We start from the raw sequence: 18,586 nt of genomic DNA, 5'->3' as shown, positions 1-18,586 counted from the left end.
ATAAAGACCTTTTACAGACAAGGAGATTTCCTTTGGATGACTCCTTAGTTATTCATTCAGGTATTGTTTCAAGTTTCACTGGGTTTGAGATTTTTCTGAAGACAGCTGCTTTATCAGAAAAGTGTTATATGGGTATGATTACTCTAACCAGCTATTTTCTGTATTAAAAGAACATGGAATTCTGTATTAAATGATTTTTTATTTTATTTTATTTTTTTCCTGCACTAAAGGGACATTTGAACTGAATTAATATGGACTAATTCCCAAAGATTTAATAAGACCGCATACTCAGCTGACATACATTGCTGTCTGATTTGCATTTTAACAGGTTATTCCTTGTAATTAAATGTAATTGTTAAAAGTGTTGTGAGATTCCATGATATTACTTGATTGGTAATTGAGATATCAACAACAGTAATGTTCCTGTAGGATTTTCAGTATATACTTCGTTGATTTTCTGTACTACTGCTATTATCTTTTCTTTTGAAAATAATATATTCATAAACTCCTTCATAACTAATTTTATTAGTTTTATGAACTGTTAAAGTGGGCTATCTTGCAGTCTATCTTTAATATCAATGCATATGTTCCCCAGAACTTTATACATGGATATAGTATCTATGCTAAATATTACATAAAAGATTATTATGAAATGTTTAGTAAAAGGTAAAGTCTTTTGCATATAAGTTCATTGTTTTTATTGATTAAAAATTGTTAAATTTAAATCTAAATTTCCTGGCTGAGATCATTCAAATCTGCTCAGGTTACTTGAAAAATTAAATATTCTATATTGTCAATTTATTACCATTCATAGTGTTCTTTGACTGTCTGAAACATTATGCAGGGCAGAATTCATAAACAACCTCTCTTGGAATAAAAGAAATTAAAGTAATTTAGTACTCATTTCGCGTTTAATTTATATCTATACTTAGCAAATCCAGACTAACAGTAGGATCATTTCAATTTATAGCATGTGTAATCAGGATTAAGCCTTTAGGCTTTGTGTTAGTGAAAGCAGATGTGCTTGTATTCTTATGTTACATTATCAAAAATGCGTTGGTACAATTCCCAGGCTTTAATAATCATTTTGTGTGTGTGTTTTTCCTGTTATCTGAGAAATTTCTTGCACTTTAATGTTCTGCTAGTAGTTATTGGTATGACTTTTCAGATAATATCTGAAACGATATCTCAATCCCATGCATATAATCACTATGTATTTTATAAAGATCTACGCTCAATTGTTGAATTGCTCTTCTGAGGTTACATCTGTCTTTCCTAAAATCCTTCCGTTTTCCTACTTCAGGTATCATTGCTGTCATTAACACTCTAGATCACTTAAGGGTAACTCAGGCAAAGAAAACACAACAGTTATTCCTCTCACTTTCCTTTGTTTTCTCTTAACAGGATTATAAAAAACTCAAAACTATACAAGAAAAAGCAGTTTCTTTACTACCTTACTGCCCATTGTTTCATTTTAGTGTCGTGAATAGGGTCCTAAACAGCTGTAAATAACACACAAGAAAGGGGTCTGTATCAAAGTATGAGAGACTTAACAGTTGTTAAGTCCTGAGCTAACATATATATACTAAATTATAGGCCAGACTTCAATTCCAGTTTTGCTGTTGGTGCTCTTACAGCAAAGACCAGTTAGCCTGTGTGTGTACCTCTAATTTTGGTGGCTGACCAAAAAATTCCAACCTGTAATTAAGATTTAAAAAAGAAAATCATAATCACCAAGGAATAAAATCCTGTAGTTGTTTTAGAATTATAAATATGAAATAAATATAAAAACACACGATCAAATATGAATTAACTATGTTCTAGCAAATTAGACAGCATTTAAACATGACCAGAGACAAGTTCATTTTAATTTCCAATAGCAAGACTGAAAGATCAGTTTACAATTTGGTAAAATAAAGTTTAGGATGAAGATGTATTGCCAAAGAATTGAGTACTTCACTTGCTATGGGGATTAATAGTATACTTAAAAATTGGAACTTTTTTTTTTCTTTTCTTTTCTTTTTTTTTTTTTTTTTTTGGTAAATATTGCTTAAGCAAGGTTTGCACATACCTTCTTTAATAAGTGAGAGATTGACCAGTGTTTAGTAATGAAAAATATTACTATTACTGTTTTGTCATACTCAAGGCCTTAATAAAAATATTAATGTTAAATGACTTTTCTTACTTGTTTTTCTGTGCACATTGTTCAACAGAAGTTGGGATTTGTTCCTAGAAAACACATTTTTCTCAAATATTATATATATATTAAAATTACTTGTCATTTTAATGGGGAGTTTGCAAATATTGAAATTTATGAGTTTTCTGTATTTTTGTGTATATTGATTTTCTTTTCTTTTAAAATTCCTTGATACCTGCTCTCTTAATAGTGAATTCATCTAAAAATCTTCTTCCTCTTTCCTATAGAGATTTTCTACTTTCTTGTAGAAAAAAAAAAAAATAATAATAATAATAAATAGGTGGAAGATTTAAAATAGAAATATATTGTCTGGGTTTTTTAACCTTGAAAAAGCTATGAAACAAGGAATTTGTTAAAATGCACTTCCCTCTCCTTTCCAAACTATTCCTTGTACATTTCCTTCTCCTTTGCATACTACATATATACATGTACATATATACATGTACACTCTTTTTCAAGAGTGAATGAAAGTAATTTGCTTGTTCTTTTCAAGGTAATTCTGAGTACTGTTTCATTGATGATAAACTGGGGAATACCACAGACAGAATTTGCTTTATTATGTGATTAGCTTACTTCAACTCAATTGTGTATTAAAATAATTATTGATTAGCTGGGTTTTAATTTGCAGGTTATAATTCCTTATCTTGTTAGATTTCATTTTCAGTATTTCCCTTCCATTCTTTTACTAAAGTTTCTAATTTTATTTATTTTTTGTCTGTTGGTAAACTTAATGCTCACTAATTCACATTTGAACATTCCTAACATGAATAATCTGATGTCTGCAAGTGTATTTCTTCAGTCATATGATTCCTGAAATGATTCTTGACTGAGCATAGGTTTAATAAAATATTTTAAATTAATTTGAAAAAGATTGTAGCCAGAGATCAAGGGCTTACCATTCTCAATAAAATAAAATGAAACAAAATAAAAACAAACAAACAAGTGAACTGCTAAACTGAACTGACTGCTAAAACTGATGTTTTTGACAGATTTTCAAGTATATGCTTGCACATAAAAAAGTGTTTGCATCTCAGATAAACAAGTAATCTATCTTAATGCATCATGGCAATTAAATAAGTATAAATGTTTGCTGTACTTAAGTAGATATTTTCCAAATGTACAGAAACCATTTAATTGAAGAAGGTGTCTGAAGAATAAAAGCAAAGTACTAAATGTATCAAAGACAACATCTTAATAAAAAAAAATAGAACTGCAGGATGTCTTGATTTACACTAAACAGCATTCAGTAAACTGTCTTGTAAGGCATGTGATGTGTTATAATCCATAGACTTTCAATCTCAATAAGGAGTAAGGTAAAATTCTTTTGACCTTCAAGTTCAGGTTTTCTGAATGTATTCAAATAAGAAAGTGACCAGGGCTTTGCTAACCAAGAGATAAGGAAATAGAGTGGTATAGAAAATAATAACCTTCTTCCTATTTCCCACTTCCAACCACCCAGCCACTGCTATAAGGTGGAGAATAAAACATTCTCAGTTCCGTTTAATTCCATTATCATGGGATCCCAAAGGGAGATAGTTGAATGACTCTCCAATTTTTCTCCTAGTCTCAGCTTATTGCTTTTGAAACCCATCGTTCTGTGGTACTAAAACCTCCCTGTCATGTGTGAGTTCCTCTCCTCACATTATCCTTTCCCTGCCTCAAATAATGCTCCAAAGACAACACATTATTTAAGGAAGATATGCTATCCAGGGAAGAGGCCACAGCACCAAGCTGCATTTAAGATGCATTCAAGCTGCATTCAAGATGCATTTAAGCAATGCTCTCAGACATCCAATTTGATTTGTGGGTGGTCCTGTGTGGAACCAGGAGCTGGACTTGATGATCCTTGTGAGTCTCTTCCAATTCAGGATATTCAATGATTCTGTGATTCTAAGGTGATATCTCATAAAATCCTAAATGTTTTTTGAATTCAGGCTATCCAGTACTACATTATTACCAATGAGAAAACTTTTCAAAGAATAAGATGATGGCTAATCTATTATATTTTTTCTTATGGTTCTGAGAATCAAATTTTCAGGCAGTGTAATTTCTTATAATTTTTTTTACTTCAATATGACATGGAACAGTGTTGAACTACAGTTAAATCTCTAGAGAATATTGTAGAAAACAAGAAAGAAATCAGTGAAATGCAAATGATTTGTTTATTACATGAAACTTACACCATGCGGTATCAAATATTTTGAAATATTTTGAAATAATTAAATCTTTTGCTGTTTATACAACTCTTCCTCAAGAGAAAAAAACAATTGAAAATACTTCTAGATGAAAATTTTCAACCAACTGCAAAAGCCATACTTTTTATTGCTCTTACTTTAGAAGGTTTTCCTTTAAATTTAGCAACAGTCATTCTCCATTCCACGTAGAAGATTCAAGTTAAATGAGAAAACTATTATCTGTCATCAACCGTGATGAAAAGCAAATGACAAATTGGAGGTGAAAAGTTACGTTTGCTAGAGCTATTACAGTTTTTCTAATCTAAAGTTCTCCTACTCCATTGCTTGTAGAAATTCCTCCTAATATTGCTGTCTCTTGGAATTCAATAACATACAGAGAGAGGAAAAGGGTCATCCAATGATTAACAAAAGCTCCAACATAACTTGCTGATCAGATCAGTGTATTTCATATTTGTGCACAGATTTCATCTCACAGTGTGGTACACTTCCACAATTAAAATCAATATAAAAGTTTTCTATGTATTTTTGCTTTATGTGTGTCAAATGACTTGGTTATGACAATATTCAACACTCTTAAATATAAAAAAAATCAAAAAATTGGTAACCCTACTGTGTTACTCTAATTTTCTAGGCATAGTTGTGTATTCAGAATAAGAGTAGTGTAGCACTGTGGTGAATCAGAAACCATAGAGGAGATCAGTGGCAGAGCAAAGTAAATAAGAAACTAAGATAATGAGATACATACAAGTCAATAGAAACTAGGACTTCTACAAGTGTTTTTTTTGTTTGTTTTTTGGTTTGTTTGTTTTTTTTTTTTTTTTTTTTTTTTTTTTTTAAATGCTAGAGATTTAAAGTAATCTGTGTTGAATTGCTGAAGTTAAAAATCCACTATGGCCATTTATGGCCATTTATGACCATGCAACCTTGGGCTCTGGTCTATGAAGATTATAAAACTGGAGAACCTCTAGGATGAGACTTTGAATGGATAACTGACTGAAAATAAACTGACTGCTGAAGTGTTTTTTCATTGAGGGACTTTGAGTGTATGGGGTTCCTGCAGAAATTATGCAAAATAAGGTATAAGGAATTTTTTATACTTTCTTTCTCACATAGTGGATGTGTCTAAACAGAATGTAAGGGCAAGAAGTAGTTCGTTTCAGCAATCTGTGTTGCACTGAGATAAAGAATAATTACAGCATGACTGCATGACTAGGCATATTTGAACTGGCTAAAAGATAAAACATCTTGGAACTGCATCCAGTGATGTTGTAGTAGAGCAGATTTCAATGAAGGTCAAGTGAAACAATAAAAAGTGACCCCTTTTAACAACATGACTGCAGAACTAGATAGAAATTACCTGGAGGCTTACATTTCCAGCATGTAGTTTCCATACAGTATCTTCATATTTTATGATACACCACAAAGAGCCAATTCAAGGTTCACAAGGGTCTGTTCAATCAAAGTTCACAAGCGGCTGTTTTAATACACAACACGAAGTATGCCCGGCATTTGGAAACATTATAATTGCATTTTTTGTTTGTGGAGAGAAGTTAGCCTGAGGCAAAAATTCCTATTAAGTTCTCTCCACAGCACTACACCCACAATGAAAACCCTAACTAGAAGTATAAGAAGTGGTGTTTTTTTTTTTTTTTCTTCCCCTCCCCCCCCCATCAAAGACTTCATATTCCACAGCTTATTCTAACTGAACACAAAATGTAGTCATTTACACTATATTTTTGAATGACACCATTTGTCAAAACAACTTCCTTTTCCTAATTACCACATTTCATTGTGATACCTTAAGTCATCTTTTCCAGAGAAACAATGTCTCTCAATCTTGAATGATATTTTTTGACCACAATACTTAAAATTAAGTTTAGAAATGCAGAGTTGCTCCAGCCACACTGTAGATGAATCCCCCATGCACTTACAGGTAGGTTTCTATGCATACATTTTCAATCCAAATTTTTTGAAATATTACGAAGCTGTTTTCCTCTTCTCTCAAAGTATCTACGACACAATTAAATGACCAGAAAATGAAGCCTGCCAGGATTGCTTTTAAAGTTGTAGTTTCTTTAGGATTTTTTACAAGGAATTTTTCCTGGAAAGATGTAGACCGTACCTTTGTGACAGAGGAAGCTCAGTATTTTGTTTCAAATGAGAGACAGAAAGCAAACAAACAAGAGCAGGGGCTGGTGATCAATCAATAAATCAGAAATCTCTTTGGCAATGTAGTCATACCCTAAGACATTGTTTCTGATGTTTCTGATTGATGGTTCTGATTATTTCTGATATTCCCAAGCTGAATTTAATTTCATATGAGATTAATATATCTTAGTTAAGTTAGTTCTTATATGGTTTTTACTAGACAAATCGATGGGGGGGGGGGGGGGAACGGGAGACGGGGGTGCAGAGGGAGTATGTCTAGGTTTATTATTTTCTTCTTGAAAATGTGAATAAGAACTGACATTTCTTCTAAATACACATTTGGGTTTTGAACACAAGAAAAGAAAAAATACAAATAACTTTTCTTAAAGGTAGTGTGTGTGTTTTTTTATTTTGTCTATTTTGGAGAATTTTATCATGGGTGGTTAGGAAAAAAAAAGTTTTCATCGAGCTTTTGGAGAAAGAAAGATGGAAAAACAGATCAGTAAAATGAAATAAAGTGGATGACCAGCTTTCTATGAAGCTGATTTCATTATTTTTTTTTTCCTGAAAACCTTAAAAGAATGAAAAAAAATAATATTATGTACTCAACAATTTTTTGAACAGAGTTTTGAAATCAACAAGATACATTTGAAAACAACAGAATGATATAAATTAGTTTCTGTCAGGAAAGAGTGAATAAATAGAGTCTATTAACTTCAAGAAGTTTAGAAATAAGCAAATTATGACAGGTACAAGGAACAAAAGGGAATATAGCTTTATTGTAGAGAAAAGCTGAGTGAAAAGTCACAGGGCAATGCAATCATGCATTTTCACACAGAGTAAATAGAAGAAACAATAAAACTCAGCTTTGAGAGCAGATAGCTGAAACAATGAAAATCAGCACACTCCAAATATGTAGAGAGGTGTGATAGGAAACGAAGTAATGTGGACTAAACACTGATATAAAAATGTGATAGCTAAGGCACTATTTTTTTTTTTTTTTTTTTTGTACAGATATTCTCATCTCAGTTGGATTAGTTTTGTTAGTGCATCTTTCAAAGGAATTGCTAAGAGAATTGCTAATTCAGAATAAAGTGCTGATCAAAAGAAGTATGGGATTGAGAGCAAAAATACAAATACTCAAATTCTAAGGAAAATGGTGCATACATGCAGCTCTTGCAGATATGGTCAGTGGTTTTGCTGAAGTCCTTGTTTCCGTTCTCAGGTTTTCCATCTGCTAGAAAAGGTGAAAAAGGCTTAAATATATAAACACATATATATTTATAATATATATATATATATATATATATATATATATATATATATATATATATATTTATTATAGTACTGAGAACTGGTTAACTGTTTAGTTCCAAAGTAGAAAAAGTATTAAAGGAGAAAAGATAGAGGAAATGATCTCAACAGTGGAGATTATTGGAAGCCAGCAGAAGGAACATGCAGAAATAGCAACTACGCATTATCATTAAAAATTGTCTGTAATGGCACTGTGTTCTGACACAATCTCAAAGACTCTGAAATGTTTTGTGAACTTGTGTTCATCAGATCTACTGGTATTGCTGTAACAGCAGACATTTCAGGACATTATGCTTTCCCTTTGTGTTTTCTGTAGAATCATGAATATTAGACAAAATTTAGTACAGGAAGGAAATTTATTTTATTCCTACAAGAAAAGATGTCTTGTAGAAATACAGTTATACAGAAATACAAATATGACTGAATTTCCCTGGAGGTTGCATCAATATTTTTACATTCTAGATATTATTTAAACTTGTTAAATTATCAACTAGGAATTGATTACGTTTGCATAAAGCATATGTTAACCATAACTAAGGCAGAGGAACAAGTACAATACCGAAATGCAAGACATTTCATTTTGTATTATGCACAAGAACAAAGAGCAGATGAATGAGAAAAAAAAAAAAAAAAGTAATGCAGATATTTATTAATGACTTCAACATATTGACAGCTAGAAATGAGCAGCTTTATGCTGAACTAATATTTTCCTTACAGTGTAGAACTGTCTCATGACCTTCATCCTTCTTTACTTTAACTATTCCAATTCAATGGTACTTCATCAAGCAAAAAACCTCAGCATCAGGACATTGGTTTGGAGGCATTCTCAATGATCCATTTTTCTTCCTGCGTGAGAACCAGCAGCACATGGGATGTGAGGTTAGCATGAAAACTGAAACAATAATGAGAAACAAAAAATGTATATTTGCGTTACAAAGAATATGCCACAACTACTCAGCTAAAACTAAAAGAAAAGGAATGCTTACTATCTCCTGTTTTCATCTAAGGCCAAAAAAGAAGTTTCAAAAAAAAAGCATTAAAGTCTGTGGAATACTAATTAGCAGTGTGGAAGGCCAACGCCTTCCCCTACTTCCCTACTTTTGTTAGAAAAGCTCAATTGCACCTCCTTGTGGTGTAAAAAAGGAAAATAAAACTGATCAGTCTGACGTGGCTTTTTATTTCTAAATTGAGACACTGAAGGCAATTCTTATTGGATACACTCTAGAGATTTGACAAGAAAAAAGCCCAAAATACAGAGATATTCAGAGATATATTTGTTATTCTCTATCTGTATATCAAATCCCGAAGCAGATTATTGCATAAATTACAATAAATAGGGGTCTGTAATTTCTCAGTTGTTTGCACAGGAATCTTACTATAGAAGGACTTTTTCTGAACAGTGTCAATGCATCAAAATCAACAATCAAATATTGTCACTATTGCATAAAATTATGACCCACAAGTAGGTCATAAACCTAATCCTGCCTTATATTGACACATTTCAAAGGCACAATATTAACAGTGGTTTTCTGTTTTGTTTTGTTTTCTTATATTTTGTCAGTTTGTTGTTGTCGTTGTTTTCTTGTTTGTTTGTTTGTTTGTTTTTTCCCTGCTATCAAATGTTTTTCTATGGTAGACTTTTTGCTAAATGGCATTTCCATTATGCTGCCAACCACAGGGCACCTTATAGGACTTCAGGTTATATCTTGAGCTGCATACACATTCTTAGAATGTTCAAGGATCAGTTCCTAACTGTATCTTAAAGAGTATTTATTCTTTGCAGTCTAAGTTTTGCTACCCTCTCCACCCAAACTGTGGATAAAACAAAGATGCAATAAGATGTCTTCAAGCAAGTTGTTTCCTTCCCATGGAGTGCAAATCCTAAGCAATATTTGGCAAATCAAGTATGTTTTGCTAAACATGCTCCTTTGGAGTTGTATCTTTTAAATGGAGGTCACTTTGGGAAACTAAACATAAAAACTCAGCAAATATAAATATAAATAATATAAATATAAATATATAAAGAAGAAAGAAGGGGTCAACAACATCAACAGAAAATACAAAATAAAACAACAAAAATAACAAAAACCAAGACACTTTAGTTTCTCTAAAGAGAGATTTAACTACAGCAAAAAAGAGGAAATTTTGAATGATATTTTGAATGAGATGAGCTTCAAAGCTCATCTCATATGAGCTTTGATCTTAGACACTTCTTTAAGAAGATTATCTTCATGTCTTCATGTCAACACAAAAATATATGAAGATTTAAGATACATAATATATACTTGAGTTATCTTCTTTATGATTACTTTTTTTTTTTTTTTTTTTTTTTTTTTCTGCTGTATGGGAATAAGCCAAGTGAAATCTATGCCTCCAACAGAATTCACATTTTCTGAAATTTATTTCAGATATTTATAGAATCTTTACTGTGTGAAAGGGAGTTAATTATTTTCAATTATTTTAATTCTTTTATTATATAGTTTATGACTGATTAATGCAGAAAGCTTTGTAAGAGGCATTAAGAAATGCCTCTGAGGATTTGTAGCTGCTTGTATAAAAGTACCGCCTCACATTTTTTTTTCTTTACTTGCTTCTACTGAATATTTATAAGATAAAGAATACAGACAACTGCCTCAAAATCTAATTTAAAAGTAGATTTCTGTGTGGACTAGGTGTTTTATCACAGCTGCTAAACATATTGATGGTTTTCAAACATAAGTATTTTATTTAATAGATCATATAAAGTGGATCATATAAAGAAAAAATAATCTTTCTGCAAGTGAATTAATGCCCTTTTTGTTATAACAGAAAATTAACTAATGCTGGCCTTATGTTGAAGATTCTGTGTTGTCTTGGATGCAGATTGTAGAGTCTTTGTCACTGGACATATTCAAAACCCAACTGCATACAGGCCAGTGCAACCTGTTTAAGCTAACCCTGCCTGGAAGGTTTGTATTAGATGATCTTCAGAAGTCACAATGATACACAATATAGATAACAAAGATTTCTATTAGTTTTTATGAACATTCTTTTTTCTTTTTTTTTTTAATGTCTAAAATACTTTAAAATATATTGAAAACGATTTTTCCCCATTAGAATTGAATAATACAAATCAATTATTTAGAAAAATCTTGCATAGTCTTTCATTTTCTGTTTAGTTTGGAAAGTTTACATTGCAAGCGACTTTTCTGTCAGTTTTCACTCCTTGGCCAGAAATTTGGAAAATTAATTTCATAGAAGCATGAGTTGAGCTTTGAGTTGGAAGGGATGTTAAAAATAATCTAATTCCAACCCCTGGCCACGGGAAAGGATATCTCCCACTAGACCAGGTTGCTCAAAGCCCCATCTAACCCAGCCTTAAACAATTTCCGGTTTGAGGCACCCACACCTTCTGTAAGATACTTGTTCCGGTACCTCCTCACCCTCTGCATGAAGAATGTTCTCCTAACCTCTAATCTAAATCTACACTTTCATTTTAAAATCATAACCTCTAGTTATGATTTTAGTGATGATTTAAAATCATAACCTCTAGTACCACTACGCTCTTTGAGGAAGAATATTTTAAGTAAATTCCTTAGAATTACGTTATTAAGGTATTTTCAGTAAAAATGTAACTATGTCCACAAAGCAGAGAAAGTTTACCAAGTCAAATTTCCACAAGTTAATGAGAATAAAAGACCATGTTTTCCAGAAAATAAATAAATAAATAAATAAATAAAATCTTGCAGTAAACGTTTACCTTTTATATGGCTTTTAGAATTTTGGGGAGGTCTTTTTTTTAATTTTTATATATATATATATAGTTGTATCTGACAATACTGTATTTAGTTGCATTTAGTGGAATTTCAATTTCAATCATATAATCACAATATAACTTCAAATCGAAGGCAGCTCTGGAGGCCCAGTCTAACCCTTCCCCAGAGTGGATTTCTTAGACCCTGTCTGTTCTTAGACCCCATCTCCAAACTTGAAGCTGCACCATCTGTAGAAGTCTGTTCACTGACTACCTCATTGTGAAGTGTTGTCCTCAAATCCATTTGGATTTTCCTGTGTTTCTGCTACCTCTCATCCTCATCCTGCACATGTCAGAGTCTCATTTTTTTTCTGTGTTGTCCCATCAGACAGCTGAAGGTAACAAGAGAAACTTCCCCGAAGCTTCTCTTAGTCTCTACTCATGGGGCGGGTACTTCAGACTTTAACTACCTTTGTAGCCATACTCAGGTGAATCATAACCTGTATCATGAAAGTCACAGATTAATTAGTAGACAAGAGGCCAGAGGTCAGAGGTTCTAACCAGTCATGTGTACTCCAGCAACAGGGATCTGCTACTGGCATGGAAGGAGGTAGCAGCTGAACTCATCAGTCAAGAATTTCATTGCTAGGTTGCAGTTTAATTATTTATTAGTGTTTGTGACTAGTCAGGACTTGGCTGGGTGAGATTGCTGGCTTTTTGCCAATCTTCCTTTTATCTGAATGACATCTAGTACAATATGAATTGGGAAAGGGATGCAACTTGGTTATGACAATTAAATTTAATTTGAAACTATCTCTCATTCCAAAACTGGACTTGCTTGATCAGAGAACTTTCAAATTCGCAATACATTTCCTGAATTTGAACAGCTTGAACAAGACCTTTTGCCCTTGCTCTAAGGAATGCAGTCTCTGGAAGCCTTTTGCTTAAGGTGAAGAGTCAGAATGCCTCCGTCTCGGTCTCCCTCTCCCTCTCCTTCTCTCTCATTCCCTCCTCCTGACCCCTCCCTCCCTCCCATCTCCCAGCTTTGTTGCTTAGGTTAAAACATGAACATACAAACTCATTCAATCTCAGTGAAATTCAATCAATCAATCAGTCAATCAATCAATCAATCAAACAAACAAACAAAAGAACATGCGAGGATGTGAGGGAGCCATAGCCTTTCCAGATACAGATATTACTGTGGCTAAATGTACATGGGGTGATCCTGGTAGGAACAGGCAGTGGTTTAATTGGGTGTCAATTACAATTAAGATCTACTTTATGGTTTGCAAGTTTTTGTGTGTGTGCGTGTGTATGTTTGTTTTTGGTTTTGTCTTAGACTCTAATTTCTGTGACAATCATAACAACAATCACAAAATTAATTTGTGCATAATTTTAAAATCACCACTACTTCAGTGTCAGGAGGATAAAACACCTATCTGTTCAGCCACAGAAGTATTCAGACACAGAAACTGCTTAGAAGCTAAAAGGCAACTTTCCGGCTTCCGTGTCACATATGCCATGCATAGGTCTGTTGCTGCAAAGAATCCACACATATATGCAGCACTTATGTAATGCCTTGATTTTGTGTATGCCCTATATTTTTTAAACTGGTTTATTAAGCATTTAGACTAGAGATTCTTGAAAGTTGGTATTCTCTTAAATATAGAGAGGAAAAAATAAACACCCTAATAAAGCCACTTGCCATGATCGGCTCTGGGGCAGACGCATTCTGCAGCAGAGCGGGGGATTGGACATGCAGGGCTATTTTTTCCGGCATCGAGCCCACATGAGGGAGCCGCCTGGATCTGGTAGCCCCCGCGAGGGAGGCTGATGAGCGCCCCCTCCCTGGCCGTTCAAAAGCTGCCCCTAGCGAGTGAGAGCAACCAGGAGCGTGGCAAACAGGGCGTGGCAGAGCAGTTCGCGCAGGCAGGGGAGAGCAGGAAGGGCAGAGTGTTCCCTCCCCCTGCCCATATGAACAACTACTCTAACGGTGGTCTACCTCTAGCTAAGCTGCAATGGTCTCCACCAGGCACAGTGCTCTCTCTAGGAAGTCTGTACACATCCAGACTGACTGCCCACTCAAAAATGCAGCAGTTCATGTCTCCGGATGCAGGGAGTGCCTGAGCCTGTTGCTACCACCTGTGGGGGGCAGAGAGACTGTGTGCGTGAGGTGCGAGGAGGTGGATGACCTGGTCTGCCTGGTGGCAGAACTCAAAGAGGAGGTTGAGAGGTTGAGGGATATCAGGGAGTGTGAGCACGAGATAGACTTGTGGAGCAACTCCCTGTGGGGCCTGAAGGACAGGTACTAGGGTGAGACACCCCAAATGGGGGTGGACCCCCTGCCCTGTTGCTGTCAGGCAGAGGGAGGGGACCTAGGAGTTGAGGAGGAATGGAAACAATTTCCTGCTCCACATCACAGGCGATAACCCCCCTGCCAACCCCACCTTCCCAGGTGCCCTTACGCAACAGGTTTAAGGCCCTGGAGCTCAAGAGACCGGTAGGTGAGGAAGAGGTAGAAAGTCTACCCAGGAGGATGCCTAGGGCAAGGAAGTCAACTCCACGTCTCAGGACTGCCTCCACCAAGACAGAAAGAAGGGTGATTGTTGTGGGGAACTCCCTTCTCAGGGGAACAGAGGGCCCTATTTGTCGGCCTGACCCTACCCACAGGGAAGTCTGCTGCCTCCCTGGGGCCAGGGTCAGGGACATTGCCAGAAAGCTTCCCAACCTGGTTCACCCCTCTGACTATTATCCTCTTTTAATAGTCCAGGCTGGCAGTGATGACACTGAAGAGAGAAGCTTGAAGACTATCAAATGGGACTTCAGGGAACTGGGACAGTAAGTGGATGGAGCAGGAGTACAGGTGGTGTTTTTGTCTATCACTATGGAGGCAGGGAGGAGTACAGAGAGGACATGGAAAGCCCACCTGATAAACATGTGGCTCAGAGGCTGGTGCCAACACAGAAATTTTGTTGTTTTTTTTTTTGACCGTGGGGCACTTTACTCGGCACCTGGCCTGATGGCCACAGACAGGTCCCTATCTCTAAGGGGAAAATGAATCGTAGGCCAGGAGCTGGCGGGGCTCATTGAGAGGGCTTTAAACTAGGTAGGAAGGGGGACAGGGTTGAAACAAGGCTTGTTAGAGCTGCGCCAGGGGTAACAATGGCAAGGCTGGGAGACAAGGCAATGGCCCAACTGAAGTGCATCTACACTAATGCATGCAGCATGGGTAACAAACAGGAGGAGCTGGAAGCCATCCTGTGGCAGGCAGGCTACAACTTGGTTGCTGGCACAGAAATGTGGTGGGACCACTCTCATGACTGGAGTGCTGCAATGTCTGGCTATAGGCTCTTCAGAAGGGACAGGCAGCATGGAAGGAGTGGTGGTGTGGCTGTCTATATCAGAGAGAGTTTTGATGTCGTGGAACTTGAGGCTGGGAATGATAAGGTTGAGTCCCTCTGGGTTAGGATCAGCAGGAAGGCCAACAAGGCAAGCATCCTGGTGGGGGTCTGTTATAGTCCGCCAAACCAGGATAAGGAGACTGATGAGGAGGTCTGCAGGCAGCTGACAAAAGTTGCGCTATCGTCAGCACTTGTTCTTGTGGGGTACTTCAACTTCCCAGATATATACTGGAAGCACAACACAGACCAGAGAAAGCAGTCTAGGAGGTTTCTGGAGAGCTTGGAAGATAGCTTCCTGATGCAGCTGGTTAGTGAGCCTCCAGAGGAGGTGTCCCACTAGACCTTCTCTTCACAAACAGAGAAGGATTTGTGGGAGATGTGGTGATTGGAAACTGTCTTGGGCAGAGTGACCATGAAATGGTAGAGTTCTCCATTCTTGGAGAAGCCAGGAAGGGGACCAGTAAAACCACTGTATTGGACTTCCTGAGGGCTGACTTTGAACTGTTCAGGACACTGGTTGGTAGAGTCCCTTGGGAGGCAGTTCTGAAGGGCAGAGGAATCCAGGAAGGCTGAGCACTCCTCAGGAAGAAAATCTTAATGGTGCAGGAGAAGTCTGTCCTCAAGTGCCCAAAGATGAGCCGGCGGGGAAGAAGACTGGCCTGGCTGAACAGAGAATTGTGGCTTGAGCTTAGGAGAAGAAAGAGGGTTTATAACCTTTGGAGAAGAGGGCGGGCCACTTGGGAGGACTATAAGGATGTTGCGAGGCAGTGCAGGGACAAAATTGGAAAGGCCAAAGCTCATCTGGAGCTCAATCTGGCTACTACTGTCAAAGACAACAAAAAATGTTTTTACAAATACATCAATACAAAACGGAGGACTAAGGAGAATCTCCAGCCTTTACTGGATGTGGGGGGGAACTTAGTTACAAAAGATGAGGAAAAGGCGGAGGTGCTTAATGCCTTCTTTGCCTCAGTCTTTAGTGGCAAAACCAGTTTCTCTGTGGATACCCAGTACCCTGAACTGGTGGAAGGAGATGGGGAGCAGAATGTGGCCCTCACGATCCATGAGGAAATGGTTGGTTACCTGCTACAGCACTTGGATGTATGCAAGTCGATGGGGCCAGATGGGATCCACCCAAGGATACTGAGAGAACTGGCAGAGGAGCTGGCGAAGCAGCTTTCCATCATTTATCAGCAGTCCTGGCTATAGGGGGAGGTCCCAGCTGACTGGCGGCTAACAAACGTGACACCCATCTACAAGAAGGGTGAGAGGGTAGACCCGGGGAACTATAGGCCTGTCAGTTTGACCTCAGTGCCAGGGAAGCTCATGGAGCAGATTATCTTGAGAGTCATCACGCGGCACCTACAGGGCAACCAGGTGATCAGGCCCAGTTAGCATGGGTTTATGAAAGGCAGGTCCTGCTTGACGAACCTCATCTCCTTCTATGACAAAGTGACGCGCTTGGTGGATGAGGGAAAGGCTGTGGAGGTGGTCTACCTTGACTTCAGTAAGGCTTTTGACACTGTTTCCCACAGCATTCTCCTCAAGAAAATGGCTGCTCATGGCTTGGACTGGTGTACACTTTGTTGGGTTAATAACTGGCTGGGCAGCCAGACCCAAAAAGTTGTGGTGAATGGAGTCAAATCCAGCTGGAGGCTGGTCACTAGTGGCGTTCCCCAGGGTTTGGTACTGGGGCCAGTCCTCCTTAATATCTTTATCAATGATATGGATGAGGGGATCGATTGCACCCTCAGTAAGTTTGCAGATGACACCAAGTTAGGTGCTTGTGTCTATCTGCTCAAGGGTAGGAAGGCTCTGCAGGAGGATCTGCATAGGCTGCACCGATGGGCTGAGGACAACTGTATGAAGTTTAACAAGGCCAAGTGCCGCGTCCTCCACCTGGGGTGCAATAACCCCAAGCAGAGCTACAGGCTGGGAGATGAGTGGTGGGAAAGCTGCCTGGCAGAGAAGGACCTGGGAGTATTGGTTGATAGTCAGCTAAATGTGAGTCAGCAGTGTGCTCAGGTGGCCAAGAAGGCCAACAGCATCCTGGCTTGCATAAGAAGCAGTGTGGCCAGCAGGTCCAGGAAAGTGATTGTCCCCCTTTACTCAGCTCTGGTGGGGCCGCACCTCGACGACTGTGTTCAGTTTTGGGCCCCTTGCTACAAGAAGGACATCGAGGCGCTCGAGCAAGTGCAGAGAAGGGTGACGAAGGTGGTGAGGGGTCTGGAGAACAAGTCCTACGAGGAGCGGCTGAGGGAGCTGGGTTTGTTCAGCCTGGAGAAGAGGAGGCTCAGGGGCAACCTTATCGCTCTTTATAAGTACATTAAAGGAGGCTGTAGTGAGGTGGTGGTTGGTCTATTCTCCCATGTGCCTGGTGACAGGACAAGAGGGAACAGGTTAAAGTTGTGCCAGGGGTGTTTTAGGTTGGATATTAGGAAGAACTTCTTTACTGAGAGGGTTGTTAGGCATTGGAATGGGCTGCCCAGGGAAGTGGTGGAGTCACCATCCCTGGAGGTCTTTAAAAGACGTTTAGATGTTGAACTTAGTGATATGGTTTAGTGGAGGACTCATTAGTGTTAGGTTAGAGGTTGGACTTGATGATCTTTAGGTCTCTTCCAACATAGACAATTCTGTGATTCTATGATAAAGGGAGCAAATTTTCTTTCTTTCTATCCTTGTTGTGAGGGAAGGTAAATATAATATGAATCTCTCCTCTAGAAAAATTTTTGTAAAATACGTTGGTTAGACATGAATCATAGAATCATTAAAGTTAGAAAAGACCTCCAAGATCATCTGGTCCAACAACCTACCACCAGTATCACTCACTAAACCATGACCCTAATCACCATGTTGAACCTTTCCTTGAACATCCTCAGGGATGATGACATCTTGACTACTCTTTCTGAGAAGAAATGTCTTGTAATTTCCTACCTGAACCTCCCCTCGTGCAAGTTAAGATCAATCCCTCCAGTACTATCACTAGTTATTTGTGAGAAGACACCAACCCCCAGCTCCCCACAACTTCCTTTCAGATAGTTGTAGAGAGCAATTAGGTCTCCTCTGAACCTCACCTCCTCCAGACTAAACAACTCTAGTTCTGTCAGTTGCTCCTCATAAAACCTGTGTTCCAGAACCTTTACCAGCTTTGTAGCCCTTCTCTGGACACGCTTGATGTCTTTCTTGTAGTGAAGAGCCCAAGCACTTGTGCATCAAATGGAGCTGAAGGCTAAATGTAGCTGTCAAAATTGAGGGGATACTTACACTGAGTACATTTAGTAAAGGGAGACAGAACTTCCCAAATGTGTTTTTATGCGCCAAACTTTGGTACCTTGTTTGCTGTGTTTCTTCAGAAGGATAGTAATGACATCTTCTAGGAAAACAGCACCATCTTTTGCAACGCAATGTTTCTGGTATATCCAGTAGAATTCTGTTTTCATGCCATATATATGATTTGCCTTTATTCTGATATTTAACTCTTTAACCTTTAAAGGATGTTGCACTGTTCATGCTGCACTTCCAAGGTGGTTAAATGTTCTTATCTAGCTGTCATGACAACGATAATGAATCAGTTATGGAGGAAAAGGGAGAGATAAGA

General features: G+C 37.6%; 1 long non-coding RNA gene across 1 annotated transcript; it reads right to left on the bottom strand.

Moving 5' to 3' along the window:
• Positions 1-6,918: 6,918 nt before the first annotated feature.
• LOC137848000 (uncharacterized) lies at positions 6,919-12,017 on the bottom strand. Its single transcript, XR_011091138.1, has 3 exons — positions 11,862-12,017; positions 8,570-8,746; positions 6,919-7,777 (listed from the first exon to the last, which is right to left on the bottom strand). It is a non-coding gene; the product is annotated as an uncharacterized lncRNA (long non-coding RNA).
• Positions 12,018-18,586: the final 6,569 nt, after the last annotated feature.

This window comes from Anas acuta, chromosome Z, assembly GCF_963932015.1.
Source record: "Anas acuta chromosome Z, bAnaAcu1.1, whole genome shotgun sequence".
Taxonomy (NCBI): domain Eukaryota; kingdom Metazoa; phylum Chordata; class Aves; order Anseriformes; family Anatidae; genus Anas; species Anas acuta.
The sequence above is the reverse complement of the archived record's forward strand: the minus strand, read 5'-3'. Positions and strand labels throughout refer to the sequence as shown.